We start from the raw sequence: 27,982 nt of genomic DNA on the forward strand, positions 1-27,982 counted from the left end.
TTTTTTTAATCAGGATGTATATTTAAAATTTGATTTAGCAGTTTATTCAGAATTGAGATTTTTTTTGTGGCCAGGAATTTTTTTCCAATAAGCTAACAAAATATAATGAATTCTTTTTTATTTGCTGTCACCTGTCATTGTCTCACCCAAGTTAGTATCATCTCACCCTCAGAGCTGGCTTTTCGGTGAAGACATATAATCCTGCTCATTTCTTCATCTTTCGGTTCTCAGCAGCCCCACAGCACCAGAGTCAGTGGTGGTTTTGGTCAGAAATCTTCAGTGGGCCTTTTTTGCTCAATGGATAAATTATTTTCATATTTTATTTGTATGTTTAATTTTAAAATATTAGTTGACAGATAATATTGGATATATTCAAGATATCTCCAAAGACACATTGTGTGGTAATTGTTACAAAACCAGTGTCTGCCATGACTTACAAGTTTGTCCTCCACCTAAATTCGTGTTGAAACTTTAAACTCCAAAACAATAATATTAAGAAGTGGGGCCTTTAGCGGGTGGTGAGGTCACAAAGGCTGTGCCCTCATCATTGAGATTAATGACTTCATAAAAGAACTTGAGGGAGTGAGTTCTGCCCTTTCTGCCCTTCTGCTATCTGTGAACGTAACATTCAGGGAGTCATCTTAAAGGCAGAGAGCAAGGTCTTCACCAGAGACAATCTGCCAATGACTGGATTTTGCACTTCCCGGCCTATATAACTGTGAGCGATGAATTTACATCACGTATAAACTACCTAGTCAGGTATTTTGTTAAAGCAGCAGGAATGGACTGAGGCAACATCTGTTGCCACCCGTGCTGTACATTAGATTGCCAGAACTTATTCATCTTAAAACTGAAAGTTGGTACCTTTTGAGCAATGTCTCCCCATATCCCCTACCTTCCGGCCCCTGGAAACCACTATGTAGTCTGTTTCTATGAGTTCAATGTTTTTAAGCGCCATCTATAAGTAAGATCATATAACATTTGTCTTTCTGTATCTGACTTATGTTATCTAACATTCTCCAGCTTCATCCATATTTTCACAAATGACAAGACTTTATTCTTTCTTATGGCTGAATAATATTTCATTGTGTGTGTGTGTGTGTACATCTCACAATTTCTTTATCCGTTCACCTATGAATGGGCATTTAGGTTGTTTCCGTGTCTTTGACTATCGTGAAAAATGCTGCAATAAACCTGTGATTGCAGAATTCCCTCTGAGATACTGACTGTATTTCCTTTGGATGTAATACCCAGATGTGGGCTTGCTGAATAATATGGTAGTTCTATTTTAATATTGTGATGAGCCGCCTTACTGTTTTTTATACGGACTGTATCAATCTTCTCATATATGTAAGGGAATGTTGCTCCCTTTTGGGAGACAATTCTTCATGGATCTCTCACTTCATTTTCCCACATCTTGTGTAAGCGTTTCTTCTGGGCTGTCTTTTTCAGAATTTTTTTAAATGAAAGAAACAGACTTGAAGGATGTGTCTCGTCAGGTCTGTAAATAAATACTTGGACAATTGAATAAAGATTATGCCTTTCTCTGAGGCACTGGTTGGCAGGTTTTCTTTGAAACACATGTTAAAGCACTGGGATTTCTTAACCTTGAGATTCCTCAGCTGTGATCAAAATCTACTGCGCAGAAAGTATCCAGTTGGCTCTCTTGGTGTCATCCCTGTCACTTGGAGTGGAATGGGGAACAAGTGCAAATATGGAGCTCTTGCTTTCGTTTGTGTGGTGAATCATCAAATATTTTCATCAGGCCCAGGAATCTCATGCCTTCTTTTAATATCCATGGAGTTGACAGTCTTAATTTTTTGGCTTGTAAATAGAAAAAAAAAAAATCCAAGAATGTTCACATTTTTGACAGCTTGGGTGATGATGAGATTGATTCTGAGAGATCTATAACCTTATAACTTTGTATAAGAGGAAAGTAGAAAGATTCTTCACAGACCTGGCCAGGGCGTATGAGAAGGCTTCCTGGAACAAGCAGCAAATTCTCTCACCCAAACGAGAGTGAAGTGAGAGTAAGATCCCTCCATTCTCCAACCTGTTAGCGAGGCTGTTGTGTGAGAGGGAGAATTGAAAGGAGCAGTCTAAATGTGCCTCATATGTTCATTCTCCTAGCCAAGGTCGGAAACAATGAGGAGTCCCCGAAGCTGATAGAAGACTTAGGATAAATAGAAAATATTGTAAGTTCTTGTGGTTTTGCTGAAAGCAGTCAACAGGCTGCTAGCAACTGAAAGAAAATGTGGGTGTTGGTACCTTGCTTATAAGCAGAGAGTCTCTCTTTGTACTTGCTGATACCAAAACTCCACTGACAGGGCTTGGGCAGGGTTCACCATGAGGGCAGAAATGCCACAGAACAATGGAGGTGGAGCCTTTGCGGCTAACTCAATGTCCTCTGTGTTTCTACACCAAACTTCACAGTTAGAACTGTGTTACCTGTGTTTGTGCTTCCCTGTCCCCTGAGTGCTGGCGGGGATTATTCCAGTCTGGGTGAGAGACAGACTTCTCCATTTGCCACAGAGGGCAGGTCAGTCTTTATCATGAGAACCTTTATACTCTGATGTCCAAAATGTTCACCCTGCATGAGCTGTTAGCTGCAAAGACAGAGGTGTCTGTCTAGAGCGGTAATATCGCTCTGCTAGTAGATGTAGCTGATAATTGAAACCGTGCTTCAGAAAGTTAAAGAAGCAGCCAGGCGCGGTGGCTCACCTGTAATCTCAGCACTTTGGGAGGCCGAGCCGCGTGGATCATGAAGTCAGGAGTTTGAGACCAGCCTGGCCAACATAGTGAAACCCCATCTCTAACAAAAACACAAAAATTAGCCGGTGTGGTGGTGTGTGCCTGTAATCCCAGCTGTTCTGGAGGCTGAGGCAGGAGAATGGCTTGAACCCAGGAGGTGGAGGCTGCAGTGGGCCGAGATCAGGACACTGGACTCCAGTCTGGGCAACAGAGCAAGACTCTGTCTCAAAAAAAAAAAAAAAAAAGTTAAGCCAATGACTAACAGAAATCCTTGAGTTTACAGGATGGCAAATTAAAACAAAACAAAACAAAACACACACACACAACTTCCTAAAACACTGAAATTCCCTTCACTTATGGGATAAAGTGGCTGAAATTGGTTTGAACAAATATAACCAATGGGACTGTGCACAGAGTGAGCTTGCTGACATCATAGCCTGAATTTCTACCACGTTTCCTAACTCCCCCAAAATTTGCACATATGACCCATGAGGAAGCATGAAGAACTGGGCATGCCCATGGGTATTCCAGACCTCCCATTACCATCTGCTAGTCACCTCCTAAGCTCAGAAGCTACCCCCGTGCCTTTTCTAGTAGAAATTCTGCTGTGATGCCACCAGAGGGAGACAGATTCCAGCTTGGGACTCCTGTCTCTTTGGGAATGAACTTTCAATATAAAACTTTTCTCAAAAACAAAAAACCAATGACAACTCAATGTATTGGCCCCTAGCATATTGGGTAGTAAGCCCTGTTTTCTCAATAACAAGAAGACCTGGAAAAAACCCAGAGCTCCGCTTTCCAAATAAGGTTTAGTGAAGCTAAGTGGGCATATTTTCATTGCTCAATTCTTCCAACAGTCAAGAAAAACGTGATCACTTTGCCATTTGGAGCCTTTGACAAAAAGAGACTGCACCTAAACATATTCTTTGGCGTGTTTGACTCATAGCCACCCTGACACTAGAACAGGTTACACTAATGTGCAAGTCAGTTATAAGCTTGCTACAGAACTCCAGTCAAACTGAATCCCAACTCAAGGAGGGCTGGGGGCTGCCTAGCTTTGTATTCCAATTTTGAGGTGGGTCAATTTGAACTCTTATGAAAGACCTCAAAAGACTACTTGTTAAATATAAGTAATGTGTTCTAGAAGGAAATTGGACTGACACAGAAATAGTTCTAAAGGGAAAATCGGAGTCTCTGTGGTGGGAATTTTATGCCCTGCTGCACTATCTGGAGCAAAGCTTCTGGCTCTGTGGGGCCCCTACTTCACTAAGTATTCCCTAAATTTCTTCCCTGGTTTACCGATAGGTCAGGGAAACTGATACCTCATGGTGTTCACTGAGCTACTGTCTACGGTGGCTTTTGAACTTCAGTGCTAGCCATGCGGAACCTGAGTGGGGTGGTCATGCCACTCAATGCTCAGAACTCAGGTTTCATTGCTCACATTCTAGCTGTTTGGTCTTTTGCATTAAAAACTACAGACTGTCTGAAAAAAGGAAATCTTTCAGGCTGCAAACTGGAAATAACCTCAGCAGCTGATTTACTGCTGTGTCAGGTCACTCATTTACAAGTTTTTGGCCGGGCGCGGTGGCTCACGCCTGTAATCCCAGCACTTTGGGAGGCTGAGGCGGGTGGATCACCTGAAGTCAGGAGTTTGAGTTGGCCAACATGGTGAAACCCTGTCTCTACTAAAAATGCAAAAATTATCCAAGCATGGTGGCAGGCGCCTGTAATCCCAGCTACTCAGGAGGCTGAAGTAGGAGAATCGCTTCATCGCTTGAACCCAGGAGGCGGAGGTTGCACTAAGCCGAGAATGCACCATTGCGCTCCAACCTGGGTGACAAGAGTGAAACTCCGTCTCAAAAAAGAAAAAAAAAAAAAAAAAAAACAGAAGTTTTTAATAAGAGCCTGTTCTCTGAAGAGACTGACTGTAACCAGGCTGTGGGTTGAGTCTGAATCCATGTCTAATGCCGAGGGCATCACCGCGGCCAGACTGTGGTTCTTGGTGAAAGGTGATCTTTCTGTCTCACAATATGGGAGGCCCCCGACTATTCTCAACAGAATGACTTCACCGACCTTTGGACTCACTTCGGAAGGTATTGTTAATACCTCATCACTGCTCACACCGTCAGCATAAAAACTGACTCCAGACACACCGTGTGTCCCTCAAAACTAATCTCTGTCACCTTTTCAAATTTCAGAACCATTTGCACTCTGACAACGTTGTGTCTCTTATCATCAAATCTACTAGAAATTGGCTGACTGGTTTTGCCATCTTTTCCTTCTCCTGATCCATATGTTACAATTTGTTGATTGAATGTAATTCTGTCTAAAAAGGAATAATCTCTTTTTGACTGCCTCCAGGATAAGAATGAAATGGTTGAGGGCTGTAGAGATCTGTTTCCCAAATTTGAGATTCCACGCTGACTACTTGAAAAGATACATCTTACTGGCCGGGCGCGGTGGCTCAAGCCCATAATCCCAGCACTTTGGGAGGCCGAGGCGGGTGGATCACAAGGTCAGGAGTTCGAGGCCAGACTGGCCAATATGGTGAAATCTTGTTTCTACTAAAAATACAAAAATTAATCAGGCATGGTGGTGGACGCCTGTAGTCCCAGCTACTCAGGAGGCTGAGGCAGGAGAATTGCTTAAACCCGGGAGGCAGAGGTTGCAGTGAGCTGAGATCAGGCCACTGCACTCCAGCCTGGGAGACAGAGTGAAGAAAAGAAAAGAGAGAGGAAAGAGAAAAGAAAGAAGGAAGGAAGGAGAGGGGAGGGGAGGGGAGGAGAGGAGAGGAGAGGAAAGAGGAAAGGAAAGGAAAGGAAAGGAACTGGAAGGGAAGGGAAGGGGAAAGGAGAGGAGTGGAGGGGAGGGGAGAGAAGGGGAGGAGAATACATCTTCCTTTCCCCTAAATGCAACCCTAGCTTAGTTTGTACTAGACTAGGGTTTAGAGCTAGTCTTTTGCAGCCTTTCATAGAGTTCCAATTGACCCACCTCAAACGTGGGTTATAGAGCTACACAGCCCTCAGTCCTCCTTGGGTTAGGATTCAGCTTGACAGGAGCTCTGTAACAAGCTTTTAGCTGACTTCCACATCAGCTCTAACTAAACGCTAGCTTTCCCCTAACTGCTCCAAGCCTAGTTTGTAGTAGGCTGAGTGGCAGCCTAGCCCAAAGTGGGATTATGATACTCCAACTTAGTTGTGGTTGAGTTTTATGTGAACATTTTTGTCCCTATTTCATCTGGCTTTTCTAGATAAAATGTCTAGGAGAAGGTAGGAAGTGACCAGAATCAAGGTGAAATTCTTGGTGCTGGAATGAGATACACTAATTTTGTGGATGTAGTTGGGGAGGGATAGCTACCCGAAACCTGCAGAGTAAACAACTCAGACCTCAGGAGATACGGAGAATGGAGGGCATTAATACCTTTTTGTCTTTCTGAATCACCCTTAGTGAGGGCCAAAGAAAAATCTGGAAATCATCTTGGGAAAGGACAGGGTTAGTATTGGAGCAGGTGGTAGGGCAGGCGCTGTGGGTTCATATCCTTTTGGTCTCTCCACATCACCCTTCAGGGTCCTTTGGGACTGTTCCGTCTCTCTGTGATGTGGATGTGGAGTTTTATTGAGCATGCATGCTCACTGCCTCCCTGTCTGAGGCTACAGGTGTAGATGATAGGGAACTATTACTTTTTTTTCTGAGAGATTTAGTATCTCATGGCCGAGCTTAAGCTGGATCTATGGAGCACTGATCCCATTGTCTACTTCTGTGAGCTAGAGCTCCTCCATCTAGTTTCTACCATCTAGAGACGAATCTTGTCAATACTTGGGTAAACCTAAGACATAAGTCAGGTAAGGGAACCCTAGACATAGCCCGGCTCTTGCCTTGTTCCTCTTCTCACTTGAAATCTTGTTGGCTCAGAGAGATCCCCTCAGGTGGAGTCTCTCAGGAGCGATTAGAACATTGAATTCTAGAGAAGCTGGGGGAACAGGGCAGGGTCCCAGTTCAAAGCTTCTGTCAAAAGCTTCCAGTCTGTGTGTAGTAAGTAAATCTAGAAACGATCCTAGAGCTCTGGATGGATCACTAAGAGAGGGCAGGATTTCTGTAGATCAGAATACCAGGACACACGTCCCTGAGTCACCTTCCGGGGTCAGATTCTTGGTTAAACCTGTGTGGTGGGGGCTGTAGAGCAGCGTATGCCTGGGAAAGCCTCTGATGACACATTTCCTCAGGGATTTTTTTAGGCCTGATTTCCCTTTGAATTTACTTTTACAATCCTTTTGTAATTTTATTTTTCACATCAATTGTAACTTATAAATTGGTATTATTATACATATGTAGGCATTTGGGTGTGTTTTGAAGGCATGTCCTGCTTCAGACTGATTTGTGGTATATTGAATTAGGCCCATTTACTGGAATTATCAACTGCTCTCCTCCAACTACACCAAGAGCTGAAGATTCTGGGGACGTCAGATTGGAGATGAAATAGAAGAGAGGAGAAAACAGCTCTCTATCCCACATGCAGATTCTTTATGGATAAAATGCATAATTACCTAAAATGTAAAATACTCAAAAAATTATCTAATCAGTGTGTAATGGAAATTATAGAGCAAAGAACAAAACAAATACCAAAATACTTTTCTTTTTTCTCCATAAACATTAAATAATTTATATAATGAAATACTGCATGATCCCAGTGTAAAATGCCAATAGAATATATGTAAAAACAAAAGACAGTATCTGTATTAGATTTAAAATCTCCTATAGCCAGGCGCGGTGGCTCAAGCCTGTAATCCCAGCACTTTGGGAGGCCAAGACGGGCGGATCATGAGGTCAGGAGATCGAGACCATCCTGGCTAACACGGTGAAACCCCGTCTCTACTAAAAAATACAAAAAACTAGCCGGGCGAGGTGGCGGCGCCTGTAGTCCCAGCTACTCGGGAGGCTGAGGCAGGAGAATGGCGTGAACCCGGGAGGCGGAGCTTGCAGTGAGCCGAGATCGCACCACTGCACTCCAGCCTGGGCGACAGAGCAAGACTCCGTCTCAAAAAAATAAAATAAAATAAAATAAATAAAATAAAATAAATAAAATATAGGCAAATGATATAAGCCAGGTGAAGAATAGGATCAATAAGCATTTAATATACCTTGTTTTAGATTCTATGTAAGAAAATAAAAAGTAAATAACAATGGCATGGCGATTTCATCAAACTGAACAAATAGAAGCATTTCTCCAGAGAGAATATGCTATTAAAGATTGGTAAATATCAGTCTTCTGAGGACTCGGCCTGGGAGAGTGAAGAGCTACAGCCTTTTCTGAGTTCCAGTGGGGAGGATATAAATATATATTCATTTTGCTACTCTTTTTAATATACAAACATATATGAATGATTACACCCTAATGTATTTTCTCATTTACAGAAATGCGTGACTGTCATAAGACAGCCAGAAGATGTCAGATGTCTTATATGAAATACAAAATGTGTCAGTAATCAGCCCTAAAGAAAACGAGATTTACCATTTTCAATGTATTGTTCAAGTTCCTTTTCTACAACACCACAGGTTCTGTTATTAACATGGTGTATCTAAAGTTGTCACTGCTGGTCATCCGGAAGAATCTGGGAAGCAGCAAGTCTTTGTTTTCACTCCCAGACCTGTTTTCTTTGCTGAACAGGGTCAGGAGACCCCCAGGTCAAGCTTCTTCTCATCTGTAGATAGGCTGAGTTACCTTCAGTCCAAAAAAGGGCTGGGCCTGTGTTTCTCCCAGAAGGAACTCTGCACTTCTCCAGCCAGGGCGGGACCCTGGGACAAGTCAGCGTGGCTGAGATTCGCAGCCCGCAGCAGGGAACACAGGCCACCTGGGAGTCCATGGTGTAGACGATCTGTACTGCAGCACAGAGGCCCCCAGAGCTGGCGAGCTAAGAGAGCTGCGCCCAGGTCAGCAGAGAATGGACCTACTGTGCTTGTGTCTGAGCTAGGTCTTGATAAGTGGCCTCAGACTTAGCATAGATGTCATCAGGCTTTTCAGAAGTGGCAGCAGGTGATGTCCTGGGGACTGAGATATGGGCTGCTTGCTGGACCCAGTGCAGACCCTTGGGGATCCACTATGGCAGGCACCACAGGTCTGCTCAGTTTTCCTGCTGTAGGGCCCCCAGCTCATGACCACAGAACAGTCACCTCTCCCCTGGCTGAGCGTAGCCACCAGTAGTGGCCCAGAGTTTCCCATGGAGAGCCTCCGAGAGGCATATGGAAGCCCCTCTGCCACTGCCACAGTCATGGTTCTATCCCTGCTGCCTTTGGTCTGGGGAAGAAACAAAGAACCTGAGAGCTACAGCCAAGCTTACAGCCACCACCACAGCCCCACACCGAGAGCAGACTAGTCTTTCTCCCTGTGAGAGCTACACCCAAGCTTACAGCCACCACCACAGCCACCATACCAAGAGGAGACTAGTCTTTCTCCCTGTGAGCCTTCATCCCATTGCTCCCCAACAAGTGGAACCCCAAGCTTATGCCAGCAGTGCAGCTGCCCCACCCACCAGCTGAACACCCCCAATAACCGTGGTTCTGCATTTCTTGGAGGTAGAGCCCTCAGGAGCAACCAAAAGCCTTTCTACCACTGCAGTGGAACTGCCCTTGCTATCCTCAGACAAATGAATGAACAAATACCATAAGTGCCTTATCCATACCTCCAACAAACTGCACTTGACCCAAGGAGAGGAGACCAGTTCATCTCCCACGGGTTCCACCCACACCCCTGCTTGTCACCAGATAGGAAACCCTGGGCTTGGACCCACAGCACAGACCCTCCATCCTGGGCTGGTTGCACTTAGCAATTGCTAACTGGCACCTCTGGGGTGGAGCCCCCAGGAGACAAGCAAAAGACCTTTGGCCACAACCACTATTAAGGTCCCTTCCTCTGCTGCCTCCAAGCCAGAGGAGGAACATAAACCCTGAGACTGCCCCAGAGCTGTGGTGGGCAGCCCAAGGGTGCCAAGCTGCAATTTATAGCCAGCATTCAAGTGGGAGAGAAGCCTGCACTTTCAGAACATCGAGAGAAGCGTGACTGCAACTGTCAGAAAATATAGGGGAGCCACATGACCAAGCAAGAGCCTACCAACTAACCAGTATGCCTAAGCACCACCTACTGGATCACATCCCAAAGTTCCAACACCAAAAACACCTTGCTATCATTCCCCTCTGTGAGACCAAAGACAAGTCAGCTACAAATGAAGACGCTGCACAAAGCCTCGGCTCTGTGAAAACATCGAGAAAAAAGGTGTACTCACTGTACTCAATCTACACTGCAGTTACAGGAACACCCACGTGCAGAGATGAAAAAGAACCATTGAAAGAACTCCAGTAACTCAAATGGCCAGAGTGTTATATGTCCTCCAAATGACCACACCAGTTTTTCAACAGGGGTTCTTACTCAGGCTGAGCTAGCTGGAATGACAGAAATGGAATTCAGAATATGAATAGGAATGAAGATCGTCAACATTCAGGAGAATGCAAAACCCAATCCAAAAAAACTAAGAATTGCAGGAGCTGAAAAACAAGATAACTGATATAAAAAAGAATCTAATCATTCTGACCGAGCAGAAAAACACACTACAAGAATTTCATAATGCAATCGCAAGTATTAACAACAGAAGAGACCAAGTGGAGGAAAGACTCTCAGAACATGAAGACTGGCTTTCTGAAATAAGACAGACAAAAATTAAAAAGAATAAAAAATGAACAAAACATCTGAGACATACGGTGTTTTGTAAAGTGGCCAAATCGATGAATTATTGGCATCCCAGAAAGGGATGGAAAGAAAGCAGACAAGTTGGAAAACGTTTTAGTATATCGTCCACGAAAACTTCCCCAACCTTGGTAGAGAGGCCAACAGTCGCATTCAGGGAAACCAGAGAACCCCTGTAAGATTCTATACAAGAAAATCATCTCCAGGACACATAATAATCAGATTTTCCATGGTCAAAATGAAAGAAAGACTATTAAAGGCAGCTAGACAGGGCAGGTCACCTACAAAGGTCACCCCATCAGGCTAACAGCAGACCTCTCAGCTGAAACCGTACAAGCCAGAAAAGACTGGGGGCCTGTATTCAACATTCTTTTTTTTTTTTTTTTTTTTTTTTTGAGACGGAGTCTCACTTTGTCTCCCAGGCTGGAGTGCAGTGGCACGATCTCAGCTCACTGCAAGCTCCGCCTCCCGGGTTCACGCCATTCTCCTGCCTCAGCCTCCTGAGTAGCTGGGACTACAGGCGCCCGCCACCACGCCTGGCTAATTTATTTGTATTTTTAGTAGAGACAGGGTTTCACCATGTTAGCCAGGATGGTCTCAATCTCTTGACCTCGTGATCCAACCGCCTCGGCCTCCCAAAGTGCTGGGATTACAGGTGTGAGCCACCACGCCTGGCCTCAACATTCTTAAAGAAAAAACTCTTCAACCAAGAATTTCATACCCAGCCAAACTAAGCTTCCTAAGTGAAGGAGAAATAAGATCCTTTTCAGACAAGCAAATGCTGAGGGAGTTCATTACCACCAGACCTGCCTTACGAGAGATCTTGAAAGGAGCACTATATATAGAAAGAAAAGTCTGCTACCAGCCAATACAAAAACACACTTAAATACACAGATCAGTGACACTATAAAGAAACCACACAAACAAGCCAGCATAATAACCACCTAACAACATGACAGGATCAAATCCACACATATCAGTACTAACATTGAATGTAAACAGGCTACATGCCCCACTTGAAAGGCACACAATGGCAAGCTGCATAAGAAAGCAAGACCTGATGGTATGTTGTCTTCAAGAGACCCATGCAGTGACCTACGCTCACAATAAAGGGATGGAGAAAAATCAACCAAGCAAATGGAAAACAGAAAAGCAGGGGTTACAATCCTAGTTTCTGACAGAATAGATTTAAACCAACAAAGATTTAAACTGACAAGGGTATTACATAGTGGTGTGAACCATGAAAACTTGAGATGAGTCACAGTTAATTTAGAAAGTTTATTTTGCCAAGGTGAGGACACTCATCCATGACACAGCCTCAGGAGGTCCTGACAACATGTGCCCAAGGTGGTCAGAGCACAGCTTGGTTTTATACATTTTAGGGATACATGAGACATCAATTGACATATGTAAGATGAACATTGGTTCAGTCCAGAAAGGCAAGACAACTCAAAGCAAAGGCAGGACAACTCGAAGGGAGGGAGCTTCCAGGTCACAGGTAGGTAAGAGACAAGTGGTTGCATTCTTTTGAGTATCGGACTAGCCTCTCCAAAAGGAGGCAATCAGATATGCATTTATCTCAGTGAGCAGAGGGGTAACTTTGAATAGAACAGAAGGCAGGTTTGCCCTAAGCAGTGCCCAGCTTGACACTTCCTGTTATTTCTTACTGTCAATCATGTTCACACTCAGCCTTAAACAATTTGCCAATTACACTTTTCAGTTTTCCTGCAGATGTACTGGTTCATGAAGATGTTGTGCTCATGAGTTTCTACTCTAGTAAGTTTTGGGTCTATGTATGTACCTTTCTTTCTCTGCACTCTTGGGGCAAGGATTTGCCATATGATTGATCAGAGAATTGTTCATTTTAAATTAGAACAGAATTTTTATTCTTTCTTTTATTCTAAAAAACAAAAACAGGATACATGTATAGAACATGTGGGTTTGTTACATGAGTATACGTGTGCCTTGGTGGTTTGCTGCACCTATTGACCTGTCCTCTAAGTTACCTCCCCTCATCCCCCAACCTCCAACAGCCCCTGGTGTGTGTTGTTCCCCCTCTGTGTCCATGTGTTCTCAATGTTCAGCTCTCACTTATGAGTGAGAACATGCGGTGTTTGGTTTTCTGTTCCTGTGTTTGCTGAGGATGATGGCTTCCAGTTTCATCCATGTCCCTGCAAAGGACATGATCTCATTCCTTTTTATGTCTACATAGTGTTCTATATATGTCTACATAGTGTTTTATATATGTGTGTGTGTATATATATGTGTGTGTATATGTGTGTGTGTGTGTGTATATATATATATCACATTTTCTTTATCCACTCTATCATTGATGGGCATTTGGGTTGGTTCTACATCTTTGCTGTTGTAAGTAGTGTTGCAGTAAACACACGTGTGCATGTGTCTTTATAGTAAAATGATTTATATTCCCTTGGGTATCTATGCAATAATGGGATTGCTGGGTCAAATGGTATTTCTGGTTCTAGGTCCTTGAAGAATCTCCACACTGTCTTACACAATGGTTGAACTAATTTACATTCCCACCAACAATGTAAAAGTGTTCCTATTTCCCCACATCCTCACCAGCATCTATTGTTTCCTGACTTTTTAATAATCGCCATTCTGACTGGCATGAGATGATATCTCATTGTTTTGATTTGCATTTCTCTGATGATCAGTGATGTTGAGTTTTTGTTCATGTGTTTGTTAGATGCATAAATGTCTTCTTTTGAGAAGTGTCTATTCATATCCCTTGCCCACTTTTTGATGAGTTATTTGTTTTTTCTTGTAAATATATTTAAGTTCCTTGTAAATTCTGGATATTAGACCTTTGTCAGATGGATAGATTCCAAAAATTTTCTCCCATTCTGTAGGTTGCCTGTTCACTCTGAGGATAGTTTCTTTTGCTGTGCATAAGCTCTTTAGTTTAATTAGATCCCATTTGTCAGTTTTTGCTTTTGTTGCAATTGCTGTTGGCATTTTTGCCCTAAAGTTGTTGCCCACGCCTATGTCCTGAGTGATATTCCCTAGGTTTTCTTTTTCTTTTTTCTTTTTTGTATTTTTAGTAGAGACAGGGTTTCACTATGTTGGCCAGGCTGATCTCGAATGCCTGACCTCGTGATCCACCCACCTTGACCTCCCAGACTGCTGGGATTACAGGCACGAGCCACCATGCCCAGCCTCCCTAGGTTTTCTTCTAGAGTTTTTATGGTTTTGGATTTTACATTTAAATCTTCAACCCATCTTGAGTTAATTTTGGTATAAGGTGTAAGGAAGGGGTCCAGTTTCAGTTTTCTGCATATGGCTGGCTAGTTTTCCTAGCACCATTTACTGAATCAGAGATCCTTTCTTCATTGCTTGTTTTTGTCAGGTTTGTCGAGGATCAGATGTTTTTAGATATGTGGTAGTATTTCTGAGGTCTCTGTTCTGCTCCACTGGTCTATATGTCTGTTTTGGTACAAGTACCTTGCTATTTTGGCTGCTGTAGCCTTGTAGTATAGTTTGAAGTCAGGCGGCATGATGCCTCCAGCTTTGTTCTTTTTGCTTGGGATTGTCTTGGCTATATGGGGTCTTCTTTGATTCCATATACTTCTTTTTTTTTTTTTTTTTGAGATGGGTCTGACTCTGTTGCCCAGGCTGGAGTGTGGTGGCATGATCTCGGCTCACTGCAACTTCCACCTCCTGGGAGCAAGCAATTCTCTTGCCTCAGCCTCCCCAGTAGCAAGGATTACAGGTACACGCCACCATGCCTGGCTAATTTTTGTGTTTTTAGTAGAGATGGGGTTTCACCATGTTGGCCTGGCTGGTCTCAAACTCCTAACCTCAAGTGATCTACCCGCCTTGGCCTTCAAAAGTGCTGGGATTACAAGCATGAGCCACTGTGCCTGGCCAATTCCACATGAAATTTTAAATAGTTTTTGCTAATTCTGTGAAGAATGTCAATGGTAGTTTGATGGGAATAGCACTGAATCTATAAATTACTTTGGGCAGTGTAGCCATTTTCGTGATACTGATTCTTCCTGTCCATGAGGATGGAATGTTTTTCCATTTGTTTGTGTCCTGTCTTATTTCCTTGAGTAGTGGTTTGTAGTTCTCCTTGAAGAGGTCCTTCACATCCCTTGTTAGCTGTATTCCTAGGTATTTTATTCTCTTTGTAGTGATTGTGAATGGGAGTTCATTCATGATTTGACTCTCTGCTTGCCTATTGTTGGTGTAACAGAATGCTTGTGATTTTTGCACAGTGATTTTGTATCCTGAGACTTTGCTGAAGTTGCTTATCAGCTCAAAACGTTTTTGGGCTGAGTTGATGGGATTTTCTAAATATAAAATTATGTCATCTGCAAACAGACTTCCTCTCTTCCTATTTGAATACGCTTTATTTCTTTCTCTTGCCTGATTGTCCTGGCAAGAACTTTCAATACTATATTTTGTTGTTTTTTTGTTTTTTTGTTTTTAATCATTATACTTTAAGTTCTAGGGTACATGTGCACAATGTGCAGGTTTGTTACATATGTATAAATGTGCCAGGTTGGTATGCTGCACCCATTAACTCGTTATTTACATTAGGTATATCTCCTAATGCTATCCCTCCCCCATCCCCCCACCCCATGACAGGCCCCAGCATGTGATGTTCCCCTTCCTGTATCCAAGTGTTCTCATTGTTCAGTTTCCACCTATGAGTGAGAACATGCAGTGTTTGGTTTTCCTTCCTTGTGATAGTTTGCTCAGAATGATGGTTTCCAGCTTCATCCATGTCCCTACAAAGGACATGAACTCATCTTTTTTTGTGGCTGCATAGTATTCCAAGGTGTATATGTGCCACATTTTCTTAATCCAGTCTATCATTGGTGGACATTTGGGTTGGTTCCAAGTCCTTGCTATTGTGAATAGTGCCACAATAAACATACGTGTGCACATGTCTTTATAGCAACATGATTTATAATCCTTTGGGTATATGTCCAGTATTGGGATAGCTGGGTCAAATGGTATTTCTAGTTCTAGATCCTTGAGGAATCGCCACACTGTCTTCCACAATGGTTGAACTAGTTTACAGTCCCACCAACAGTGTAAAAGTGTTCCTATTTCTCCATATCCTCTCCAGCACCTGTTGTTTCCTGACTTTTTAATGATCGCCATTCTAACTGGTGTGAGATGGTATCTCATTGTGGTTTTGATTTGCATTTCTCTGATGGCCAGTGATGAGCATTTTTTCATGTGTCTGCTGGCTGCATAAGTGTCTTCTTTTGCGAAGTATGTGTTCATATCCTTTGCCCAGTTTTTGATGGGGTTGTTTGATTCTTTCTTGTAAATTTGTTTAAGTTCTTTGTAGATTCTAGATATTAGCCCTTTGTCAGATGGGTAGATTATAGAAATTTTCTCCCATTCTGTAGGTTGCCAGTTCACTCTGATGGTAGTTTCTTTTGCTGTGCAGAAGCTCTTTAGTTTAATTAGATCCCATTTGTCAATTTTGGCTTTTGTTGCCATTGCTTGTTGTGTTTTAGTCATGAAGTCCTTGCCCATGCCTGTGTCTTGAATGGTATTGCCTAGGTTTTCTTCTAGGGTTTTTATGGTTTTAGGTCTAACATTTAAGTCTTTAATCCATCTTGAATTAATTTTTGTATAAGGTGTAAGGAAGGGATCCAGTATGTCTAGCCAGTTTTCCCAGCACCATTTATTAAATAGGGAATCCTTTCCCTATTTCTTGTTTTTGTCAGGTTTGTCAAAGATCAGATGGTTGTAGATGTGTGGTATTATTTATGGGGGCTCTGTTCTGTTCCATTGGTCTATATCTCTGTTTTGGTACCAGTACCATGCTGTTTTGGTTACTGTAGCCTTGTAGTGTAGTTTGAAGTCAGGTAACGTGATGCCTCCAGCTTTGTTCTTTTGGCTTAGGATTGTCTTGGCAATGCAGGCTCTTTTTTGGTTCCATATGAACTTTAAAGTAGTTTTTTCCAATTCTGTGAAGAAAGTCATTGGTAGCTTCATGAGGATGGCATTGAATCTATAAATTACCTTGGGCAGTATGGCCATTTTCTCAATATTGATTCTTCCTATCCATGAGCATGGAATGTTCTTCCATTTGTTTGTGTCCTCTTTTATTTCATTGAGCAGCGGTTTGTAGTTCTCCTTGAAGATGTCCTTCACATTCCTTGTAAGTTGGATTCCTAGGTATTTTATTCTCTTTGAAGCAATTGTGAATGGGAGTTCACTCATGATTTGTCTGTCTGTCTGTTATTGGTGTATAGGAATGCTTGTGATTTTTGCACATTGATTTTATATCCTGAGACTTTGCTGAAGTTGTTTATCAGCTTAAGGAGATTTTGGGCTGAGACAATAGGGTTTTCTAAATATACAATCATGTCATCTACAAACAGGGACAATTTGACTTCCTCTTTTCCTAATTGAATACCCTTTATTTCTTTCTCTGGACAGAAGTTCTCTGACCAGAACTTCCAACACTATGTTGAATAAGAGTGGTGAGAGAGGGCATCCCCGTCTTGTGCCAGTTTTCAAAGGGAATGCTTCCAGTTTTTGCTCATTCAATATGATATTGACTGTGGGTTTGTCATAAATAGCTCTTATTATTTTGAGATACATCCCATCAATACCTAGTTTATTGAGAGTTTTTAGCATGAAGGACTGTTGAATTTTGTCGAAGGTCTTTTCTGCATCTATTGAGATTATCATGTGGTTTTTGTCTTTGGTTCTGTTTATATGATGGATTACATTATTGATTTACATATGTTGAACCAGCCTTGCATCCCAGGGATGAAGCCAACTTGATCATGATGGATAAGCTTTTTGATGTGCTGCTGGATTCGGTTTGCCAGTATTTTACTGAGGATTTTTGCATTGATGTTCATCAGGGATATTGGTCTAAAAGTCTCTTTTTTTGTTGTGTCTCTGCCAGGCTTTGGTATCAGGATGATGTTGGCCTCATAAAATGAGTTAGGGAGGATTCTCTCTTTTTCTATTGAGTGGAATAGTTTCAGAAGGAATGGTACCACCTCCTCCTTGTACCTCTGGTAGAATTCGGCTGTGAACCTCTCTCATCCTGGACTTTTTTTGGTTAGTAGGCTATTAATTATTGCCTCAATTTCAGAACCTGTTATTGGTCTATTCAGGGATTCAACTTCTTCCTAGCCTAGTGTTGGGAGGGTGTATGCGTCCAGGAATTTATCCATTTCTTCTAGATTTTCTAGTTTATTTGCTTAGAGGTGTTTATAATATCCTCTGATGGTAGTCTGTATTTCTGTGGGATCAGTGGTGATATCCCCCTTATCATTTTTTATTGCGTCTATTTGATTCTTCTCTCTTTTCTTCTTTATTAGTCTTGCTAGTGGTCTATCAATTTTGTTGATCTTTTCGAAACACCAGCTGCTGGATTCGTTGATTTTTTGAAGGGTTTTTCGTGTCTCTATCTCCTTCAGTTCTGCTCTGGTCTTAGTTATTTCTTGCCTCCTGCTAGCTTTTGAATGTGCTTACTCTTGCTTCTCTAGTTCTTTTAATTGTGATGTTAGGGTGTCGATTGTAGATCTTTCCTGCTTTTTCTTGTGGGCATTTAGTGCTATATATTTCCCTCTACACACTGCTGTAAATGTGTCCCCGAGATTCTGGTATGTTGTGTCTTTGTTCTCATTGATTTCAAAGAACATCTTTATTTCTGCCTTCATTTCGTTATGTACCCAGTAGTCATTCAGGAGCAGGTTGTTCAGTTTCCATGTAGTTGAGCGGTTTTGAGTGAGTTTCTTAATCCTGAGTTCTAGTTTGATTGCACTGTGGTCTGAGAGACAGTTTGTTATAATTTCTGTTCTTTGACATTTGCTAAGCAGTGCTTTACTTCCAACTATGTGGTCAATTTTGGAATAAGTGTGATGTGGTGCTGAGAAGAATGTATATTCTGTTGATTTGGGGTGGAAAGTTCTGTAGATATCTATTAGGTCCACTTGGTGCAGAGCTGAGTTCAATTCCTGGATATCCTTGTTAACTTGCTGTCTCATTGATCTGTCTAATGTTGACAGTGGGGTGTTAAAGTCTCCCATTATTATTGTGTGGGAGTCTAAGTCTCTTTGTAGGTCTCTAAGGACTTGCTTTATGAATCTGGATGCTCCTGTGTTGGATGCATGTATATTTAGGACAGTTAGCTCTTCTTGTTGAATTGATCCCTTTACCATTATGTAATGGCCTTCTTTGTTTCTTTTGACCTTTGGTTGGTTTAAAGTCTGTTTTATCAGAGACTAGGATTGCAACCCCTGCTTTTTTGTTGTTTTCCATTTGCTTGGTAGATCTTTCTCCATCCCTTTATTTTGAGTCTATGTGTGTCAATAGGAGTGGTCAGAGAGGTCATCCTTGCCTTATACCAGTTTCCAAAGGGAATGCTTCCAACTTTTGCCCATTCGATACAACATTGGCTGTGGGGTTGTCATAAATAGCTCTTACTTTTTTGAGATATGTTCTATCAATACCTCATTGATCGAGAGTTTTTAACATGAAGGGATGTTGAATTTTATTGAAGGCCTTTACTTCATCTATTGAGTCATGTGGTTTTTGTCTTTGGTTCTCTTTATGTGATGGATTATATTTATTGACTTATGTGTTAAACCAGCCATGCGTCCCAGTAATGAAGCTAACTTGATCGTGGTGAATAAGTTTTTTGATGTGCTGCTGGATTCAGTTTGCCAGCATTTTCTTGAGGATTTTTGCATTGATGTTCTTCAGGGATATTGGCCTGAAGTTTTCTTTTTTTGTTGTGTCTCTGCCAGGTTTTGGTATCAGGATGATGCTAGCCTTATAAAATGAGTTAGGGAGGAGTCCTTCCTTTTCAATTGTTTGGAATGGTCTCAGAAGGAACGGTATCAGCTCCTCTTTGTATTCTGATAAAATTCTTTGAATCCATCTGGTCTTGGGCTTGTTTTGGTTGGTGGGCTATTAATTACTGCCTCATTTTCAGAGCTTGTTATTGGTCTATTCAGGGATTTGACTTCTTCTTGGTTTAGTCTTGGTAGGAGTCCAGGAATGGATCCTTTTCTTCTAGATTTTCTAGTTTATTTGGATTGAGGTGTTTGTAGTATTCTCTGATGGTAGTTTTTATTTCTGTGGGGTCAGTGGTGATACCCCCTTTATCATTTTTTATTGTGTCTTTTTGATTCTTCTCTTTCTTATTAGTCTAGCTAGTGGTCTCTTTTGTTAATTATTTCAAATAACCAGCTCCTGGGTTTGTTGAATTTTTTTGAAGGGTTTTTTGTGTCTGTATCTTCTTCAATTCTTATCTCATCTTAGTACTTTCTTGTCTTCTGTTAGCTTTTGGATTAGTTTGCTTTTGCCTCTAGCTTTCTAATGTAGGCATTTAGTACTATAATTTTTCCTCTTAACATTGCTTTAGCTGTGTCCCAGAGATTCTGGTACATTGTCTCTTTGTTCTCATTGGTTTCAAAAAACTTCTTGATTTCTGCTTTAATTTTATTATTTACCTAGCAGTTATTCAGGAGTAGGTTTTTTGATTTCCATGAAATTGTGTGGTTTGGAGTGAGTTTCTTAATCCTGAGTTCTAACTTGATTGCACTGTGGTCTGAGGGACTATTATGATTTCAGTTCATCTGCATTTGCTAAGAATTGTTTTACTTCCAATTGTGTCATTGATTTGAGAATAAGTGCCATGTGGCACCGGAGAAGAATGTATATTCTGTTGATTTGTGGTAGAGAATTCTGTAGACATCTACTAGGTCACTTGATCCAGAGCTGAGTTCAAGTCCTGGATATCCTTGCTAATTTTCTGTCTCATTGATCTAATACTGACAGTGGGGTGTTAAAATCTCATACTGTTATTACATGGGAGTCTAATTCCTTTTGTAGGTCTGTAAGAACTTGTTTTATGAATCTGGGTGCTCCTGTATTGGGTGCATATATATTTAGAATAGTTAGCTCTTCCTGTTGAATAGTTCCCTTTACCATTATGCAGTGCCCTTTTTTGTCTTTTTTGATCTTTGTTGGTTTAAAATCTGTTTTGTTAGAGACTAGGATTGCAGTCCCTGCTTTTTTTTTACTTTACATTTGCTTGGTAAATATTCCTTCATCCCTTTGTATTGAACCTGTGTGTGTCTTTGCACATAAGACGGGTCTCCTGAATACAGCACACTGATGGGTCTTGACTCGTTATCCAGTTTGCCAGTCTGGGTCTTTTAATTGGGGCTTTTAGCCCATTTACATTTAAGGTTATTGTTATTATGTGTGAATTTGATCCTGTCATCATGATGCTGTTTTGTTATTTTGCCCGTTAGTTGATGCAGTTTCTTCTTAGTGTCATTGGTCTTTATATTTTGATGTGTTTTTGCAGTGGCTGGTACCAGTTTTTTCTTTCTGTATTTAGTGCTTCTTTCAGGAGCTCTTGCAGGGCAGGCCTGTTAGTAACGAAATCCCTCAGCATTTGTCTGGAAAGGATTTTATTTCTCCTTCACTTATTAAACTTAGTTTGGCTGGATATGAAATTCTGGGTTGAAAATTCTTTTCTTTAAGAATGTTGAGGCTGGGCACGGTGGCTCATGCCTGTAATCTCAGCACTTTGGGAGACCGAGGCAGATGGATCACCTGAGATAGGAGCTCAAGGCCAGCCTGACCAACATGACAAAACCCCATCTCTACTAAATACAAAAAATTTGCCAGGTGTGGTGGCCATGCCTGTAATCCCTGGTAATCAGGAGGCTGAGGCGGGAGAATCACTTGAACCTGGGAGTCAGAGGTTGCAGTGAGCTGAGATCACATCACTGCACTCCAGCCTGGGTGACAGAGTGAGACTCCATCTTAAAAAAAAAAAAAAAAAAAAAAAATATTGAATATTGGCTCCCTCTCTCTTCTGGCTTGTAGTTTCTGCTGAGCTATCTGCCGTTAGTCTAATGGGCTTCCCTTCGTAGGTGACCTGGCCATTCTATCTGGCTGCCCTTAACAGTATTTCCTTCATTTTGACCTTGGAGAATTTGATGATTATGTGTCTTGGGGTTGTTCTTCTTGTGGATTATCTTAATGGTGTTCTCTGTATTTCCTGAATTTGCATGTTGGCCTGTCTTGCTAGGTTGGGGAAGTTCTCCTGGCTAATATCCTGAAGTGTGTTTTCCAGCTTGTTTCCATTCTCCCTGTTCTCCTGGTACTCCAATCAGTCCTTGAGTTCGGTCTTTTTATGAAGTCTCATATTCTTGGAGGCTTTGTTAATTCTTTTTCATTCTCTTTTCTCTCTTCTTGTCTGCATGTCTTATTCAGTAAGGTGGTTTTCACACTGTGATATCCTTTCTTCTACTTGGTCAATTCAGCTGATACTTGTGTGTGCTTCACGAAGTTCTCATGCTATGTTTTTCAGCTCCACCAGGTCATTTATGTTCTTCTCTAAACTGGTTCTTTTTTTTTTTTTTTTTTTTTTTGAGACAGAGTCTCGCACTGTCGCCTGGGCTGGAGTGCAGTGGCACAATCTTGGCTCACTGCAACCTCCACCTTCCAGGTTCAAGTGATTCTCCTGCCTCAACCTCCCAAGTATCTAGGATTACAGGCACCCACCACCACACTCGGCTAATTTTTTGTATTTTTAGTAGAGACGGGGTTTCACTATGTTGGTCTCGAATGCCTGACCTCATGATCCACCTGCCTCAGCCTCCCAAAGTGTTGGGATTACAGGCGTAAACCACCGCTCCCGGCCTTAAACTGGTTATTCTAGTTAACAATTCTTCTTGTAGCAGGAGGGGCTGCAGACAAAACTCCTCAGACGTCGGGTTAAAGAAGGAAGGAGCTTTATTCAGCCAGGAACTTCAGCAGACTTGTGTCTCAAAAGCCGAGCTCCCCAAGTGAGCAATTCCTGTCCTTTTTAAGGGCTCACAACTCTAAAGGGGTCCGCATGAGAGGGTCATGATCCATTGAGCAAGCAGGGGATACGTGACTGGGGGCTGCATGCACCGGTAATCAGAACGCAACAGAACAGGACAGAGATTTTCACAACACTTGTCCATACAATGTCTGGAATCTATAGATAACATAACCGGTTAGGTCAGGGGTCGATCTTTAACCAGGCCCACGGTGCGGCACCCGGGCTGTCTGCCTGTGGATTTCATTTCTGCTTTTTAATTTTTACTTCTTCTTTCTTTGGAGGCAGAAATTGGGCATAAGACAATATGAGGGGTGGTCTTATTGTCTTATGCCCAATAAGGGGTGGTCCTCCCTTATTCTAACCTTTTATCAAGGTTCTTAGCTTCTTTGCATTGGGTTAGAACATGTTCCTTTAGCTCATTGTAGTGTTTATTACCCATCTTCTGAAGCCTACTTCTGTCAGTTCATCTTACTGATCCTCCATCCAGTTCTGTGGCCTTGATGGAGAGATGCTGTGATCGTTTGGAGGAGAAGAGGCACTCTGGCCTTTTGGGTTTTCAGCATTTTTTCATTGATTCTTTCTCATCTTTGTGAGTTTGTCTAGCTTCGGTTTTGAGGCTGCTGACTCTTGGATGGGGTTTTTGTGAGGGCCTTTGTGGTTGTTGACACTGTCAGTTTCTGCGTGTTTGTTTTTCTTTAAGTAGTCAGGGCCCTCTTCTGTAGGGCTGCCTCAGTTTGCTGGGGGTTCACTTCAGGCCATACTCATCTGATTCACTCCCATGCCTGGAGATGCCACTCAGGGAGGCTGGAGAACAGCAAAGATGGGCGCCTGCTCTTTCTTCTGGGACGTCTTACCTCAAGGGACACCAACCAGATGCCAGTAGGATCGCTCCTGAATGGGGTGCCTGACAACCCCCGTTGGAGGAAACAGGGAGAAGGACCCGTTTAACGAAGCACGTTGTTCCTTGGTGGAGAGGGTGTGCTTCGCTGGGGGGAAACCACTCATCTGGGCTGCTGAGATTCCTCAGAACTACAGGGAGGAGGGGCTAAGTCTGCTCGTCTGCAGAGACTGCGGCCACCCCTCCCCCTAGGGGCTCAGGCCTAGGGAGATCCAAATTCTGTCCCTGAGCCTCTGGCTGGTGTTATTGGAGACCCTCCAGGGAAGCCCCGCCCAGTGAGGAAGGATGGGTCAGGGTGAGGCCTGAAGAGGCACTCGCTGCAGGCTGCCACAGCCCTGTATTGGGCTGTAGGGACAGGTCTTGGGACCGAGCTGTCCCGCCTCCCTGGCTGAAGCAGGGGAAAGTGCAGCCGGGAGCTTTAGAAATGGGTGCCACCCTTCTCCCGCCCAGGGAGCTTGGCACGTTAGGCAGTTGCAGTCCCAGTGCTGGCTGCTGCCCCTCCCCCAAGGAGCTCAAATGGCTTGGACAGCAGGCAGCAGCCAGTGCTGGTTGCCCCTCCGCCCGGGAGGTGGGTGGGCTTAAGAAGATTCCAGCTGAATGGCTGTAAGAATCCGGGCATTCGGCCGGGCGCGGTGGCTCAAGCCTGTAATCCCAGCACTTTGGGAGGCCGAGATGGGCGGATCATGAGGTCAGGAGATCGAGACCATCCTGGCTAACACGGTGAAACCCCGTCTCTACTAAGAAATACAAAAACTAGCCGGGCGAGGTGGCGGGCGCCTGTAGTCCCAGCTACTCGGGAGGCTGAGGCAGGAGAATGGCGTGAACCCGGGAGGCGGAGCTTGCAGTGAGCTGAGATCCGGCCACTGCACTCCAGCCGGAGTGAGACTCCGTCTCAAAAAAAAAAAAAAAAAAAAAGAATCCGGGCATTCCAGGGTTGGGCCGCTGGGCCTCGGTGGCGTGGGTTTGCGAGTGGGATCTTCCCGTCCGTGGGTGGCACAGCTCCATGGAAATAGCACAGTTTCCTTGGCGGGGTTGCGCAGTCACTCACCGCCTCCCTCGGCTGGGGGAGGAGGTGCCCCTTCCCCGCATGTTCTCAGATGGGCCGCGGGCACCACACCGTTCTTCCTTCTGTCCGTGGGGCACGCCATGCTTCTAGGCAATTTTGATGAGAGAACCTGAATACTTTGGTTGCCGGTGAAGGATTCACATGCTTATTATGTTTTTTGTTTGTTTTGTTTTGTTTTCAGACGGAGTCTCGCCCTGTCGCCCAGACTGAGGTGCAATGGCGTGATCTCGGGTCACTGCAACCTCCACCTCCTGAGTTCAAGCGATTCTCCTGCCTCAGCCTCCTGAGTAGCTGGGATTACAGGCATGCGCCACCAGCCTGGCTAATTTTTTTTATCTTTAGTAGAGATGGGGTTTCACCATGTTGGTCTGGCTGGTCTCGAACTCCTGACCTCATGATCCGCCCGCCTCGGCCTCCCAAAGTGTTGGGATTACAGGCGTGAGCCACCGTGCCTGGCCTATTTTGCATTTTCTAGAATTTTAGATGAATACAATTGTACAATATTTACTTTTCCCCAGTTAAAATAGCTTTTATTCAAATGTCCTTAGCCTTATCTGGATTATTTTACTTGGACTAGTTAATCTGAGATCCATCCACATTGCTGCATGTGGTTTAAATGGGTGAATCATAATGCTGTTTGAATCCTCTCTCAATAAAGGTGTTACCAAAAACTCCCGTGAGATACCACTGCATTCCCAGTAGAATGACTAAAATGAAATAAATAGACAGCTGGGTGCAGTGGCTCAGGCCTGTAATCCCAGCACTTTGGGAGGCCGAGGCAGGCGGATCATGAGATCAGGAGTTCCAGACCAGTCTGGTCAATATGGTGAAACCCCATCACTACTAAAAATACAAAAATTAGCCGGGTGTGGTGGCAGACACCTGTAATCCCAGCTACTCAGGAGGCTGAGGCAGGAGAATCACTTGAAACCAGAAGGCGGAAGTTGCAGTGAGTGGAGATGGTGCCATTGCACTCCAGCCTGGGCGAAAGAGCAAAACTCCATCTCAAAAAAAAAAAAAAAACAGACAAAAAAAACAGGTGTCAGTGAAGATATGGAGAAATTGGAACCCTCACACCCTGCTGGTGGGATTGCATAACGGTGCAGCCACTCTGGAAAACAATCTGGTCTATCCTTGCAATGGAACCTTATTCACCCATAAGAAGGAACAAAGGGGCGCTGTGGCTGACGCCTGTAATCCCAGCACTTTGGGAGGCCTAGGCAGGTGGATCACTTGAGCTCAGGAGTTGCCAGCCTAGGAAACATGATGAGAGCTCATCTGTACTAAAAATGCAAAAAAAAAAAAAAAAAAAAAAAGAAAAGCCGGGCATGGCAGTGTGTGCCTGTAGTCCCAGCTACTTGGGAGGCTGAGGTGGGAGAATCACCTGAGCCTGGGGAGGTTGAGGATGCAGTGAGCCATGATCACACCACTGGACTGCAGCCTGGGTGACAGCGAGACCCTGTCTCTAAAACAAAACAAAAGGAATGAAATGCTGATACATACTACAACATGAATGAACCTTGAAAGTATTTGGTTAAGTGAAAGAAGCCACATACACACACACACACACGAACCTCACATATTGTATGATTTTATTTTTATGTGAAATGTCCAGAATTGGCAAATAGAGACAGAAAGTAGATTAGTGGTTGCATAGGCTGGGGTAAGGGTGGCTGTGGGAAAAGGAGTTGGCTGCTACAGGATGCAGAATTTCTTTGTGGGGTGATCATCTCAAATTGACTGTGATAGTGGTTGCACAACTCTGTGGATGTACTAAAAGCCACAGAATCAGGGCCGGGTGCGGTGGCCCACGCCTGTAATCCCAGCACTTTGGGAGGCCGAGGTGGGCGGATCACAAGGTCAGGAGTTTAAGACCATCCTGGCCAACATGGTGAAACACCACCTCTACTAAAAATACAAAATTAGCCAGGTGTGGTGGCGTGCGCCTGTAGTCCCAGCTACTCAGGAGACTTAGAGGTAGGAGAATCGCTTGAACCTGGGAGGTGGAGGTTGCGGTGAGCCGAGATCGCACCATTGCACTCTAGCCTGGGCAACACAGCAAGACTCCCTCTCAAAAAACAAAAAAAAAAAGTCACAAAATCATTCTTTTTTTTTTTTTTTTGAGATGGAATTTCGCTCTGGTTGCCCAGGCTGGAGTGCAATGGCGGGATCTCGGCTCACCACAACCTCCACCTCCCAGATTCAAGCAATTCTCCTGCCTCAGCCTCCCGAGTAGCTGGGATTACAAGCATGTGCCACCACGCCCAGCTCATTTTTATTTTCGATAGAGACGAGGTTTCTCCATGTTGGTCAGGCTGGTCTCAGTCTCCTGACCTTAGGTGATGTGTCCGCCTCGGCCTCCCAAAGTGCTGGAATTACAGGCGTGAGCCACTGCACCCGGCCCAGTCATTCATTTTAAATGGCTAAATTTTATGTGTGTGAATTATATCCCAATAAAGCTATTACCAAAAAATGGCTCAGGTACTGAGTTCTACGCACATTACATTACACACCCACCGGTTTGTCCACGCATTCATTTGTTGATTGGCCATTGTTAGCGGTTCAGCTCTTGCCCATTATTAAAATCCCAGCACTGGTGGCTCAGCTTGTAATCCCAGCACTGGGAGGCAGAGAGGCAGAGAGGAAGTGGGATCACGCGAGTCCAGGAGATGAGACCAGCCTGGCCTAACGGTGAAACCCGTCTCTACTAAAAATACAAAAAAATAGCGGAGAGGCGGTGGTGAGGCATCTAGCCAATCCCAACTATGCACCGGGGAGGCTGAGGAGGCGGAGAATGGCGTGTGAACCGGGAGGCGGAGCTTGCAGTGACCAGAGATCCGGCCCTGCACTCCAGCCTGAAGGCAGGCGAGACTCCCGTCTCAAAAAATCCCAGCACTTGGGGAGAGGCCAAAGTGGTGATGGGCCATCCTAGAGCAACATAGCAAGCCCCTGTCTCTACAAAGAGAATTCAAAATTAGCCAGGCCTGGAGGCTTGTTTCCATGGTCCCAGCTACACAGGAGGAGACTGGTGTGAGATCATTTGAGCCAAGGTTTGAGCTGCAGTAAACCATGATCATGCCACTGTACTCCAGCCTGGACAGCAGAGTGTGACACCACTGCCTCTAAATAAATAAATAAACTGCAAGCCAGGTGGGGTAGCACATGCCTGTAGTCCCCGCTACTTGGGAGGCTGAGGCAGGAGGATTACTTTAGCACAGGAGTTCAAGTCCAGCCTGGGAAACATGGCAAGACCCTATCTCAAAAAAAAAAAGCTGCTGTCATTTATATGTGTCAGTTATACCTCAGTAAAGCTGAAGAAGAAAAATAAATAAAAAATTAAAAAAACAAGCTTGTATGAACATCCATGCATGAGCTCCAGTATGGACATACGCCTTCCCCCACTCCCAGGTAAATACACAGGGGTGGAAAGTCTAGATCACACGGTAGGTATGTTTAACGTTTTAAGGAACTGATCAACCATGTCCCAAAGCAGCCTCATCAGTCCGCTCCCCCACGGACAGTGTATGAGGGCTCCACATCCCCACACTCTTGTCAACACTTAACATCATGAGTCTTCTAAGTTAGAAATCTGATAGATACGCCGTAGTACCTCATTGTGATTTTAAGCTTGTATTTCCTTAATGGATAACGATGTTGAACATCTTTTCATGGGCTTATTTGCCATCT

General features: G+C 43.6%; 1 long non-coding RNA gene across 1 annotated transcript; it reads left to right on the top strand.

The window, feature by feature from the left end:
• LOC116271736 lies at window positions 1-26,470 on the top strand. The gene is made up of 3 exons (XR_004180473.1): window positions 1-718; window positions 8,164-10,661; window positions 26,446-26,470. It is a non-coding gene; the product is annotated as an uncharacterized LOC116271736 (long non-coding RNA).
• Window positions 26,471-27,982: the final 1,512 nt, after the last annotated feature.

This window comes from Papio anubis, chromosome 1 (assembly GCF_008728515.1).
Source record: "Papio anubis isolate 15944 chromosome 1, Panubis1.0, whole genome shotgun sequence".
NCBI lineage: Eukaryota > Metazoa > Chordata > Mammalia > Primates > Cercopithecidae > Papio > Papio anubis.